A 13,653-nucleotide genomic window follows, 5' to 3' on the forward strand; every position below is an offset into this window, starting at 1 on the left:
ATTGAAGGTATGTGAGGTATGGTTGATGAATATGATGGTAGATACAGCTATGTAGTGGATGGTTCAATAGGTGCAAGGGTCTATGGTTGAGGTCTCTACTTTATCTGGTTGGGAGGGAGGGTCAAACATGTGTTTGAGCTTGGTGTGAGGAACATGTTTTTTGGATGGTGATATGCTTGATGTTGCTTGGTATGGAGTGGATGCTTGTTTGTTGAGGTATGCATGGAGTGTTGAAGGTAGGCTATGGGCAACCTACGTACATTATGGTCTATGTGTTGGGGTACCGCACTATGGTGAGCAGTTACAGATAGGTGGAAGACACCAATGGCAGGTGTTTGATCTAGGAAGAAGTTATGTGATGCAGGGGGTGGGGCAACCCACTTGAAGGTTTGACAGTAGGAAGAATAAGACTATGTAAATATGGTTTTGGTTTTCTCATAGTGTGTGACAGGTTTTGCAGTATGTAGTGGAATAAAGCTCTTTTTTGGTTGAGCATAAATGTTCAACTAGGGAGTGGGCAATGATGGTGCAACCAAAGTGTGTTAACCATAGAAGATGGCACGGGCAGGTGTGTGCAGGCTAGAAGATGGCATGGGCAAAGGGTTGGAGTAGCTAGAAAGATCATTGGGCAGACAAGTAGCCACGAACATGTATGGTTGATGCGGTTTCTAGGCCAAGAAAGGCTTCAGGAGGGGCTATTTGGGGAGTAGATGAAGGAGGTTTAAGATGCACTCTTTGGGTCTAGAAATGTAGAGCTTGAGGTGTTGAAGGAGCAGGTCCAGGTGGCTCATCAAATTGAGCTACGGAGCCCAAGATATTGAAGTTTGAAGGTGCGGTGTGTTGCAGATTCTTGTCGGACAGGGCAGCTGGGGACAGGTGATCCAAGTGGATGTCAGTGTACAGGCACATAGTGCTCAATTTATGGAGCCTACCCATCTTTTTAGATTACAAATCAGAGCTACGGATTGTTGGATACGTCCATTTCAAATTTTGTCGGGGCTAGGTTGGTACCCACCTAACCACATGGACTCGTGCCATCTGGAGTTTTTTGGGCTGCGACAGAGTTTGAGAAAGTGCTAGCAATGTATGGAGATAGCAGGAGTTGACTACTTGTCAGGAGTGGGAAGTTATTGAAGTTGGAAAGCTGGGTACAGTTGCTCGGAGTTGTCCACAAACGATTTTCTTAGTTTTTGCGGCCTTAGTTCAGGGTCTCGGGGAGTCTTGAAGTGCGGCAAGGTCGGATGAGTTCAAAGTCAGTCAAGTGAGCTTGCGGTCGGGTTTTTCGGCTCGGCAATTACATCAGCAGGTGATAGTTTGCGGGCAGTGCAAGTTGGGGTTTTTTCCTCAAATGGGATTCTTTTCTTTTCCTTAAAGATCTTGGAGGCTTGAAGGCCAAGCAGCTGCCATGTGGCGGGCAATATATCCCACATGCGCGGACTCAAGAGAAAAGATGGGGGTATATGGGTTGGGGCGTGAGTCTATTGTCTTGTGTTGAGCTATGAAGTGAGAGCTGTCATGGCAATGGCGGCCCGTTGGGCCTTGTGTTGTGGTAGCAACGGCCCCGCAAAAGCGGCGGCGCGGCCAATTTTGGAAGGAAGGCGCTAGAGCGACGTGGCCGGTGCTGGTTGGTGGCGCTATGAGCAGGATGGAAACACACAGAATGCCTCTATAATCACCCGACACACACTCTTGGGATGATACACACACACACTATGGGGCACCACTCGACTTACACAACCCACCTGGCCGAGACACGAAACACACCGATGGAGTGAGAGGAGAGAGACTATCCATTTGCCCACTCCACACAAAGACTCAGCTCAAAAGAGGAGAATTTCTGATGTTTAGATACAATTGATCTTGGGCCAACACCAATGGGACAAATAGCTCACACAATATGGGTAAAATATGCTAGATACAAGCACAAATTGGAGCAGAGGCTTCGCTCATAGGAGAAACTTACATAGCCAAAATAGCAGAAAAAGTGAAAAATTTGGCAAAATGGATAGCGCCATCGCGTCCGGAACGGCCCAAAACCCCAGTCTATAATGTCAAAGTGCTAAAATCCGACCTCGGATGAGCAATTTATGGCTAAAACAAGCTCCAAAAACGGCAAAAACTCAGTTGCGGTTGTTCCTCCTCTTCTCTCCATGTTTTGCTGGTCTTTTTCTCAGGTTTTTCAGTTCCCACACTTAGCTTTATTACTTGGGCACCTTTGGCCTTTTGGTTGACCTCAAACGAACCCCGAACATGCCAAAAAGTGGCCTCGCAGTGCATAGTTGTCACCCTGCTGCATCCATCCGCACACATGGCCCTCAACTTTTTCCAATAATGCATCCTGCCACCACGTGAAGTGGCCCCAAAATATGGTCCTCATGATGATCTTTTGCATAATTCATCACAAGAAAACACCCACGTTGTGTCCGTACTTATCCACGTGCAAGTATTGACCCCATTCGACCTCCTGACGCCACTAGATGCCATCTGACGCACCTGCTTACCTCATGTTGTCGGCCCGCGAATAGCTTCCTCAAGAATTTTTACGCGCTATCAACTCTTTGTTATTATAGAAAAAACAGATTGGTACTGGTAATAGTGAAAATCGATGCACTATGTACATGATGTCCTACCTGTACACATGTGGGCCCCACGTAACCACCTAGCTCTGGAAAATGGGCAATTCTTATTCGATGCACCATGCATGGGTATGTAAAATCCCATCCAGATTAGCCAGTTAATATGTACCATTCGAAAAACACTCCACTACCTTGAAAGGGCCTTCCCCCTTAATTTGAAACTTCTTTTGGAATGTCTTGTCCAGCTTACTGTTGTAGCGCAAAACCAAGTCATGTTTCTTGATACCCTTACTTTTGAACTTTTCCTTTATCTTTGCTAAAGCCCTATCTTGCATCTGTCCATACTGCTCCAATGTGCTCATCCTATCCAGCTAAACCTCTTGTAATTGTAAGAGCCTCTCTTTGAATGCATCACTGGACTGCCCAAGCAACTTCTCTAACATCTTGACTACAGGCAACTCTACTTCCACAGGCAATAGTGCTTCCTTTCCATATACCAAATGAAATGGAGTAAACCATGTACCTGTCTTCACCAAAGTACGGTAAGCCCATAATGCACCAGGCAATTCCAAATCCCAATTATCTCCTTGGTGCTATGTCACTTTTGAAAGAATTTGTACCAACTCACCATTGAATCTTTCATTTAAGCCATTACATTGGGGATAATAAGGAGTGGTATGTTGGTGCCTAATCTTCATCTTCGCGCATAAAAAGTTTAGCAATTTAGCTCTAAATCTTGGCCCCTTATCTGAAAGTAGCTCGAATGGCACCCCAAACTTGCAACATATTTCATCAGACACAAATTTTGCCACATCCTTTGCAGTGATTTGTTTTGATGCTATAGCGTCTGCCCATCAGAGAGATAGTCCACTGCAATCAAAATATAGCTTTTTCCCTTGCTTGGGATAGGTAACGGGCCTATTGCATCAATCCCCCACTTTTCAAACACATCAAACACCATAATGGTTTTTCGTAGCTCTAGCTCCAACACTCTCTTCCCAAATGCTTGACACCTATTGCAAGACCTACACCAATGGTGAACATCCTTGTGCAAACTAGGCCATACATACCCCTCTTGCAAAATCTTATGCAAGGTGACCTTTAGAGCAAAATGGCCGCCACATGCGCCTTCATGATTCTCTTCCAACACTCTATAAAGCTCCTCCCGCCAAGGTACACGTCTCAACACGAGATCAGCCCCTTTCATGTATAAGACATCCCCTATCAATTTTTACATGGATGCTCTACGCAAAAACCATACTTCTTAGACTTGTGAATGTCCTTCGAAATGATTCCTATTAGCAAAAACTCCTCTTATGAGCCAAACTTTCCTGGCCATGATAAAAAGGTAAATTGGTCCTCAACACAAATAGCTCCCCAATCATGCTTTGAGCTGCTTCATGTGCCTCTCCATTTAGAGCACGTTCAATGTGTCTGATGCTTCATGCTTCAAACTTTTTTAACAGGCCTCTAATTCTGAAACACAATTCCTTCAATGAGGTGTTCCTACTCTTCCACACACCCAGCACTTGCTTCACAACTAACAAGGCATCACCTTTTATGCTCAACCTTCTAATCCCACATTTCAAACAAATGTGTAATCCGGATTCCAAAGTAGTATATTCAGCCTCATTGTTACTATGAGCATCCAATTTGAACCTTCTCTTGCATACTAGCTTCCCCTCTTGATCGTAAAGTGCTATACCCCTTGAAGCCGCATCATGGCTCTTTCTGTATGAGCCATCAAAGAACAACACATGTGCATTGCCTGATCTGTGGCACTTCTTCAACTACCCTTTTCATTGCCTCTTCCTTAACAAGAAGGGGATTCTCCTTGTAAGTCAACAGATCAGCTAGGGTAGCTCTTGTACGTTGGGAGTAGTGTCGAACAGAGTCGCCATGCCCTATTGAAGACTGTGTTTAAGCACCACATAAGCCTCCACAAGCCGCGTTCTCTCTCCCATGCACCCTCGTCGCTGCCTGCACGCCATGCCTCTCATTTTATCCCCTTCACGCTTAAAAAAATATCCCCTCATTAAATGTGCGGCCACCTTTTTTGTCATTTTTTGGGCGGCCACACCCCCTTGGGAAGCCTTAGCCCTTGTAGTGGCACCACATTTGGTATACATCCCGGCCAAGGCAACGATAGCAACACATTCAATACCAAAGCTCATCAAGAATTCAATGCTTTTGTAAAGGCACCTCATTTGACATGCATATCGGTCAAGGCATGGCAAGGCAAGCCCTTTCTAAAAAGATCATCGTGAATTCTACTGCCCATATCAACATCTTGGGTAATGCCACATGCTTTTAAGATGCACATATAGGTGATTGCATTGGCCGGAAGGGATTCCCTTCACACTCGGTTGTTTATTGCTTGTATTAGCTTCTCGGATGATGCCAAAATTATTCAGCTCAGCAGTGCCGACAATTGACACCGACCTCAAGCCATATTATCTCATCAACCCGAACTCTATCTGACGAGCCATAAATTCCTATAGACTTCTCAAGCTACATAGAACACATACAAACCCTGTTGAGTCTGTAAAATTCCCAGAAGGCGATTGACCTAGCACAGAACTAGCCCCGAGGAAAACTTAAACTAGTAATAACTTGGCAACTAGAGCTCCGATTACTGATTAGAAAAGATCGACGCGCTCCACAAAGTAAGCACTTTAGGACCATCCATTCTCTTCATCTCTAATTCATCAGCGCAGAAGTTGCCCAATCCAGTACGGATCTGCATCAACTAAAACTTCAAACTGCCATAACTTGTTCACCATTGCTCCAATTGACAAGTCGTAAAGAGAGGCCAGTAGAGCACTTCAAGCACTGCAGTTCTAGATCATAAACTCCTATTTGTGCTCACTTCAAGCATACTCTTTTTTAGCATCATTAAGGCATTTGTTGGCCCTTTAAAGCCGCATATGGCATACATTAACCGTAAAAATAGCTTGTTAACAAGCCCTGAACACTGATCAAGGATCAGGTAAGCTTCAAGTAAGCTCAATGTGCATTATCATGGTATCTTTCTTAACATGGGAGCGGATAATGCACATCGAGCTTACTTGAAGCATGACATCCACCCCCTCTGAACCTACACAGCCTCCGGTCTGTGCCAACTACACTTCAATTTTCATTTGCTATAGGTACCTTAAGCTCTTTGCCATCATCAGACTCGCGTAACTATGAAACATATGGAAAATAATATAAGGCTTATACCCTATCATCAATGCTCTAGCTTAATCATTAGGTAGTTTCCCATCAGAGATCTTTGAACCGTATCTGTTGTATCTCCAAAGCATTCAATTATGGAAAACCTATTTAGTGAACCCTGCCCTCTGTCTGCACACGGAATGGCCATTAAGTTCTTTACTTTAAGTTCCGGTAGCATAACCAACTTAAAAGATGTGAAGATACTTTATCAAGTGTCCAATGAAGTCAACTGGAAGTTACTGCCCATATCATCGTGAATTCTACTACCCATATCAACATCTCGCATAATGACACATGCTTTTAAGATGCACATATAGGTGATTGCATTGGCTGGAAGGCATTCCCTTTGCACTCGGTTGTTTATTGCTTGTATTAGCTTCTCGGATGATGCCAAAAATTATCCAGCTCAACAGTGCTGGCAATTGACACCGGCCTCAAGCCATATTAACTCATCAACCCGAACTCTATCTGACGAGCCGTAAATTCCTATAGACTTCTCAAGCTACATAGAACGCATGAAAATCCTGTTGAGGCTGTAAAATTCCAATATGGCTCACCAACCGAGGCGATCGACCCAACACAAAACTGGCCCTTGTGGAAACTTAAACTGGTAATAACTTGGCAACTAGAACCCCGATCACTGATCTAAAAAGATCGAGGTGCTCCACAAAGTAATGATTTCAGGACCATCCATTCTCTTCATCTCTAATCCGTCAACTACAGTTGCCCAATCCGGTACGGATCTGCATCAACTTAAACTTCAAACTGCCATAACTTCTTCACCGTAGCTCCAATTGACGAGTTGTAAAGACAGGCCGGTAGAGAACTTCAAGCACTGCAGTTCTAGATCATAAACTCCCATTTGTGGTCACTTCAAGAATACTCTTTTTTAGCATCATTAAGGCATTTATTGGCCCTTTAAAGCCGCATATGGCATACATTAACCGTAAAAATAGCTCGTTAACAAGCCCTGAACACTGATCAAGGATCAGGTAAGCTTCAAGTAAGCTCGATGTGCATTATCTTGGTATCTTTCTGAACATGGGAGCGGAGCTGCACGACATCCACCCCCTCTGAACCTACACAGCCTTCGGTGTGTGCCAGCTGCACTTCAATTTGCATCTTCTATAGGTACCTTAAGCTCTTGCCCCATCATCAGACTCGCGTAACAGTTAAACATATGGAAAATAATATAAGGCTTATACCCTATAATCAATGCTCTAGCTTAATCATTAGATAGTTGCCCATCAAAAATCTTTGAACCGTATCTGTCGTATCTCCAAAGCATTCAATTATGGAAAACCTGTTACGTTAACCCCGCCAGACTCAAGTGCTCCAGTGAATGATGCACATGACTTGACAATCAAGCTCGCTTAGGGAACCCTGTCAAGCTCAAGTATTCCTTACTCTGTCTACACACGGAATGGTCGTCAAGTCCTTTATTTCAAGTTTTGGTAGCATAACCAACTTAAAAGATGTGAAGATACTTTATCAAGTGTCCAATGAAGTCAATTGAAAGCTACTGCCCATATCATCATGAATTCTACTGCCCATATCAACATCTCGGATAATGCCACATGATTTTAAGATGCACATATAGGTGATTGCATTGGCCAGAAGGCATTCCCTTCGCACTTGGTTGTTTATTGCTTGTATTAGCTTCTCAGATGATGCCAAAAATTATTGAGCTCAACAGTGTCGGTAATTGACACCAGCCTCAAGCCATACTCTGTCTGACGAGCCGTAAATTCCTATAGACTTCTAAATCTGCATAGAATGCATACAAACCCTGTTGAAGCTGTAAAATTGCTAGATGGCACACCAATTGAGGAGATCGACCTGGCATGGAACTGGCCCTCGGGGAAACTTAAACTCATAATAACTTGGCAACTAGAACTCGAATCGCTAATCTGAAAAGATTGATGCCCTCCACAAAGTAAGCACTTCAGGACCATCCATTCTCTTCATCTCTAATCCCTCAGCTATAGTTGCCCAATCTGGTACGGATCTGCATCAACTTAAACTTCAAACTGCCATAATTTCTTCATCGTAGCTCCAATTGAGAAGCCATAAAGACAGGTTGGTAGAGCACTTCAAGCACTGCATTTCTAGATCATAAACTCCCATTTGTGCTCACTTCAAGCATACTCTTTTTTAGCATCATCAAGGCATTTGTGGCCCTTTAAAGCCGCATATAGCCTACATTAACCGGAAAAATATCTTGTTAACAAGCCTTGGACATTGATCAAGGATCGGGTAAGCTTCAAGTAAGCTCGATGTGCATTATCATGGTATCCTTCTTATCATGGGATCGGAGCTGCATGATATCCACCCCCTCTGAATGTGCACAGCCTCCGGTCTATGACAACTGCACTTCAATTTGTATCTCCTATAGGTACCTTAAGCTCTTTTCCATCATCAGACTTGTGTAACTGTAAAACATATGGAAAATAATATAAGGCTTATACCCTATCATCAATGCTCTAGCTTAATCATGAGGTAGTTTCCCATCAGAAATCTTTGAACCGTATCTGTCGTATCTCCAAAGCATTCAATTAAGGAAAACCTCTTAAGTGAACTGGACAAGACTCAAGTGCTCCAGTTAATGATGCACATGACTTGACCATCAAGCTCGCTTTAGGGAACCCTGTAAAGTTCAAGTATGCCTTACTCTATCTGCACATGGAATGGTCGTCAAGTCCTTTACTTCAAGTTCTGGTAGCATAACCAACTTAAAAGCTGTGAAGATACTTTATCAATTGTCTAATGAAGTCAACTGGAAGCTACTGCCCATATCATTGTGAATTCTACTGCCCATATCAACATCTCGAATAATGCCACATGCTTTTAAGATGCACATATAGGTGATTGCATTGGCCGAAAGGCATTCCCTTCACACTCGGCTGTTTATTGCTTGTATTAGCTTCTCGGATGATGCCAAAAATTATCCAGCTCAGTAGTGCTAGCAATTGACACCGGCCTCAAGCCATATTATCTCATCAACCCAGACTCTGTCTGACAAGTCGTAAATTCCTATAGACTTCTCAAGCTACATAGAACACATAAAAACCATGTTGAGGTTGTAAAATTCCTAGATGGCACACCTACCGAGGCGATCGACCTAGCACAAAACTGGCCCCCGTGGAAACTTAAACTGGTAATAACTTGCCAACTAGAACTCCAATCGCTGATCTAAAAAGATCGACGTGCTCCACAAAGTAAACACTTCAGGACCATTCATTCTCTTCATCTCTAATCCCTCACCTGCAGTTGCCCAATCCGGTATGGATCTGCATCAACTTAAACTTCAAACACCATAATTTCTTCACCGTAGTTTCAATGACGAGCCGTAAAGAGAGGTCGGTAGAGCACTTCAAGCACTGCAGTTCTAGATCATAAACTCCCATTTGTGCTCACTTCAAGCATACTCTTTTTTAGCATCATTAAGGCATTTGTTGGCCCTTTAAAGCCGCATATGGCATCCATTAACCGTAAATAGTTTGTTAACAAGCCCCGAACACTAATCAAGGATCAGGTAAGCTTCAAGTAAGCTTGATGTGCATTATCCTGATATCTTTCTTAAGATGGGAGAGTAGTTGCACGACATCCACCCCCTCTGAACATGCACAGCCTCCGATCTGTGCCAACTGCACTTCAAGTTTCATCTGCTATAGGTACCTTAAGCTCTTTGCCATCATCAGACTCGCATAATTGTTAAACATATGGAAAATAATATAAGGCTTATACCCTATCATCAATGCTCTAGCTTAATCATTAGGTAGTTGCCCATCATGAATCTTTGAACCATATATGTCGTATCTCCAAAGCATTCAATTATGGAAAACCTGTTTAGTGAACCCCGCTAGACTCAAGTGCTCCGGTTAATGATGCACATGACTTGACCATCAAGCTCGCTTCAGGGAAGCCTGTCAAGCTCAAGTATGCCTTACTCTGCACATGGAATGGTCGTCAAGTCCTTTACTTCATATTCTGGTAACATAACCAACTTCAACAATGTGAAGATACTTTATGAATTGTCCAATGAAGTCAACTGGAAGCTAGCCATGTAAGATTATCGATTGCATAACCAAAAACTCTTCCTAGCTAGCATAAATCTAGAGAAAAAAACCTGTTCCATGCAACCTGCCACAAGAGACATCTAGTATCCTTTGAATCTGTAACTTTACACTTTAGTATCCCACACGATCAAATGGGATAATAAGGTATTTCCCACACACTGGAGCATCGTAATATCCACATGAGCATACATTTCCTATATCAATCAACATCAAGCATTTTTGGTGCAAATATGCTACCCCTGATTCAAATAGCACGCAATCACTTTGCATACTTAACACTATCCATCCATATTCAATCTGTTTATGAATATCCTTAGAATCTCCTAGATCAAACACCATTGAGATCACATAGCATCGATGGACTCCACAATATACTAAAGCTTCACTTGAAGCATAGTGCAACACCCACATCTCATAAACTTTTGGCAACTTACGAGCAAGCATTAAAGAATTCTAATTCCCTTTTATTGACATCCAGGACATCACTGACGTAAGCATCAATAGGAATAACATCCAAATCCAACCACATTTGGCACATTGTCCAAGGAAATGAAAAACCTTGTGCACTTTTTGTAGTATCAATGGTGATTTAGCATCATCACCCCCTCTAGCTTTATAGCCATCACAAAAAACCTTGGGAGTCTCTGAACCTGTATCATCAGAGGAATTTTACCTGTTGGGGTTTCAGCTTGATCATGAAAAACAACTTTATCCTGTAGATCTTCATACATAGCATCCTCAGGAAAATCACCCTTGGAAGTCTCAAATTCATCAAAATTGTAGGAGTTATCCCCTCATGTAGCCCATGTACAAGCATAGATGCAAAATCCATGTTGATAACTTGTTCACAACAATCAGCATGATCTAGGAAATCTTCATACTCATCAATATCATCCTTTGCTTCCTCATCTGCATCCATGCTACTTAGCAATCCATCATAACACTATAAAGGTTCATCTGGCACCCCCTTTGAAGGGGTACATGCATCACAAAGCTCTTCTATACTGTCATGATCATCTCCTTCCAGATCTAGCCAAGAAATCATCAATTATGGCATCTTCTTCCATGATAACAACACCTGCAAACATATTGTTAGTAGAAATCATAGGTTCATTGACATTCTCAGGCTCATCCTATGCTGGGTCCACAATCTCGATCACTTCATCAACTATTGTGTATATAGTAGCTTTATTGATGCAATCATCTGCAGCAAACATGTTGTCGTGCTCAGCTATAGTGCTGATAGTTTTAGTAATATCCTGTAGAGGCTCATCAGCTTGATGAACTCCTTCAGAATAACCCATGTCAAGGTAAACAGCTTGTGAACCACTTGTTGTACAGTCTACGTCTTCATTGGGACCATTATTGGAGGTAGCATCCAAGCAAGCAATCTTTGAAACAAATTCATATAATTTTTTTTCAACATTAAATTCATCGTTTATTTTTTCTACCTTGCTCAAAATATGGTCCTCTGAGATTAAATTTACTACTTCCAGCTTTGCATTTGCTTTGGCTTTGCTTCTTTTAGAAATATGTTCACAAAATTGATCGTAATTAAGGAACTTCGTATGATCCCCTTCACCTTTAGTGAAGACAACCTGGCTTCGTTCAGTAATCTCTTTTATTTCCAGATCTAGAATCCTTGAGCTTTCGCAAATAAATTCCTCTGCAAAACAGTCCCAGTGTGGGATGTGCTTCTGCCAGTTCTTGAACTTGCTTTTTAAAATCTGAGTTCACAACCTCTTCAAAAGCTGCAATCATCCGATTTTTTGGTACATTTAGCTCTTCATCTTGGCTACATAACATGCAATAAAACCTTCTGGATCATATCCCTGAAAATTACAACACTGCTCCCATACAACATCAAGTGCTAGCTCTACAACATCATCAATTTGCTTTTTTATCTGCACGACTTTTGCTTCGTGCAGACATCCCCAAACTAATTCCATCATTTTTGGTAATTTTGCAAGTGCTAGATTTTTATCAAATCCATTGGAATTGAAATCGTCAATAAACTGCTTCAATTGTTCTAGTATCTCCATCTTTACCTCTCACCCCAGCTCAGTTTTGTGTCGAGTTCACCAAAGATATCAGGGGGTTTGTGTTTGAAATGTGATACAGGTAGGCGCAGGGCCTACAGAACAACAAACATTGAAAGATCTAATAATCACCGTAACCATCAATAAATTGAGTTAAAACTTTGAGTACAGCTTAATCTTTAGCCAAGGTAGACTGTTAACAGGACCGTCACTTGGATCATCTGATAATTGGGAGTTTGAGCTCCAGTTTCACAGGATTAATCGTGTTGTTAATTCCATTGGGACTTAACAAGATGATTAATCAATTTTCAAGCTGATGACGGTGATGGAAATTCTCTTCTATCTCTTTATCTACTTCAACTACCTTCAAGATTCTGCAAACTTCATTTAAGTTCACTGTGTCAATCATCATGCTTCATTTTTTCTCAAATGTTTTGCAGCTTCTTGCTCTATTTGCTTTGCACTACCTTAATTGCCGCTCACAAGCTTAGACTTCTCCTCTAATGAACTTGATTTGATTGCCTTCAAGCTTTGTATACCCTTGGTGATTTGTCTTTTCGAGCTCGAGAGAGTGATCTTACTTGCTCCTTATGAGATGAGACAAATCCGGATTCCTTTTGCTTAAGATTTGAGAGAGAGAGAGAGAGAGAGAGAGAGAGAGAGAGAGAGCATCTCCTCCTTCAAGCTTCTTCCCCTTGCCAAGTCCTCTTCCCTTGCAACAACTATAATCTCCTTATCGAGTACCCTCTCTTGCTACAACTTCCGCCTCTATGTCTCTTGCTTCCCCGGTCAAAAGAGAGTATGAGAGCTTCCTTATGCTCAAAGAGAGAGGGAGGTCCTTTTTCTTTATGCGAGAGGGAGAGAGCGTTCTTCTTTATGCTCGAAAGAGAGAGAGCATCCTCCTGCTTCGCCTCCCCTTCTTCCCCTTTTTCTTTGCACGCTCAAGGGAGATTACCCTATTGCTTCGAAGGAGAGTCTTTTCTAGCTCTCCCCCTTCCTCCTCTTTTTCACTTCCCCCAGAATACCTTCTTTTTCTTTTGTTCATTGCCTTCCCTCTATATAAATCCCTCCTCTTAGAATAGCCCCCTTCCCCTCCTAAGCAACAACGGCGCCGTCGTTGCTAGGCGTGGGAAGCAGGGTGATGATATGGCATGTTGGGGTAACGACATGCACAAAAACTGCCTGGAGTAGTGTCGAACATTCACCATGCCCTATTGAAGACTTCACGTTTCATGCTCGTTGGAGTTTGAGCACCACACAAGCCTCCACAAGACGCGTTCTCTCTCCCATGTGCCCTCGTCGCTGCATGCACGCCATGCCTCTTTTTTCTCCCCTTCACACTTTTAAAAAAAACCCTCATTAAATGGGTGGCCACCCTTTTGGTCATATTCTGGGCGGCCACACCCCTTGGGTGGCCTTATCCCTTGTAGTGGCACCACATTTGGTATACATGCCGGCCAAGGCAATGATAGCAGCACATTCGATACCAAAGCTCATCAAGAATTCAATGCTTTTGTAAAGGCACGTCATTTGACATGCATATCGACCAAGGCATGACAAGGCAAGTCCTTTCTAAAAATATCATCGTGAATTCTACTACCCATATCAGCATCTTGGATAATTCCACATGCTTTCAAGATGCACGTATAGGTGATTGCATTTTCCGGAAGGCATTCCCTTCGCACTCGGTTGTTATTGCTTGTATCAGCTTCTCGGATGATGCCAAAAATTATCCAGCTTAGC

Source organism: Adiantum capillus-veneris, chromosome 6 (genome assembly GCF_014529385.1).
Source record: "Adiantum capillus-veneris isolate H3 chromosome 6, ASM1452938v2, whole genome shotgun sequence".
In the NCBI taxonomy this organism is placed as follows: Eukaryota; Viridiplantae; Streptophyta; class Polypodiopsida; order Polypodiales; family Pteridaceae; genus Adiantum; species Adiantum capillus-veneris.